Source organism: Acomys minous (genome assembly GCF_964271855.1).
Source record: "Acomys minous genome assembly, chromosome: 17".
Lineage (NCBI taxonomy): Eukaryota > Metazoa > Chordata > Mammalia > Rodentia > Muridae > Acomys > Acomys minous.
In genome coordinates this window covers 827,567-828,832 of record NC_140500.1, presented here as the reverse complement: position 1 = coordinate 828,832, position 1,266 = coordinate 827,567, and positions in this window count along the sequence as shown.

Genomic DNA, 1,266 nt, shown 5'->3' with positions numbered 1-1,266 from the left:
CTACAGCTTAAATCTTCGTGGTTCCATTTCTCTTTGGTTTCTTACTCTCACTAATAGACGTGTGGGTATGTTAGGCACGATGGCACACTCTAAGGAATGTTAAGGCCCTGAGCTGCAGGGGACACAGCGTTTACTTCTGGGAGAGCACTGGTTATTTTTAGAAAACTCTTCTCTCTTGCAGTCGTGGAAATGGAATTCTAGACCTTACGCATGCTAAGTGCTCTGCTACTTAACCACACCCCTAGTCCTGGTTCTTTTTTTTTTTTAAGTCCTAATGTTGTGTACATAAATTTTACTTAAGAAATACATTGAAAGTGGAAGGTAGTTTAATAGAATTATGCAGAAAATTCCTTGTACATTCATCTTCCATATTGCCACCAATCTTGTAGGAAATACCTGCATACCAGCTTTTTTCTTTATATACCAGCTTTTTATGCAAGGCATATACATGATTATCTGAAAATGCTAATACACTTTTTCTCTTTGGAAAAAGTATGTATCTGGAAGGCAGAGGCAGGAAGATCACTCCTGCTTCAAAGATAGTCTGGACTAGGGAGTAAGATCCTGCTCCAGTCAAGAGAAAGAGGTGCGTATGAAGCCAAACGTTCTTAATGTACAGCAGCCACAGAAAGACTGGACAAGCAGACATGAGCACAGCTGTAGTAAATAAGTTATTAGCCCTGAAGAGATGCAGAAGCAAAACATTCTCCACCATTCCTCAGTCTTAACCGTGTTACTTTTGCATGTATGTAAGGGCGCCATGTAGATCCCTGGTACTTGCGGTTGTAAGAGGTTTTAGAGCCCCTGGGTCTGCAGTCAGCTGGGGGTTCTGAGTTGCTAGGTGGGTGCTGTAAGTTGAACCTGGGCCTTCTGCAACAGCAACAAAGATTCTTAACTGCTGAGCCAACTATGTGGCCACTTGTGAATGTGCACGTGTTTGCCAGTCCCTGCAGAGGTCAGAGGATGATTAGACTCCCTTAGACCTGGAATTATAGGCAGCTGTGAGATGCCAGGTGTGGGTCCTGGGACCTGAAGTTGGGTCCCCTGACAGCAAGTGCTCTTAACTGTAGAGCCATTTCTCCATAAGGTTAATTTTTAAAATCCTGTTTTTAACAGTTACATTGCTGTTGTTAGCATTGTTGTTTAATTGTTAATATTTTAAAAGTGACTTTTACATGTTAAGTTTAGAACCTGATTTGTTAAGTGCCAATGGATGTTTTTGTAGCAAATTGAAGTTTGAAGCAATTTCAAGAAAAAATGAAAGAG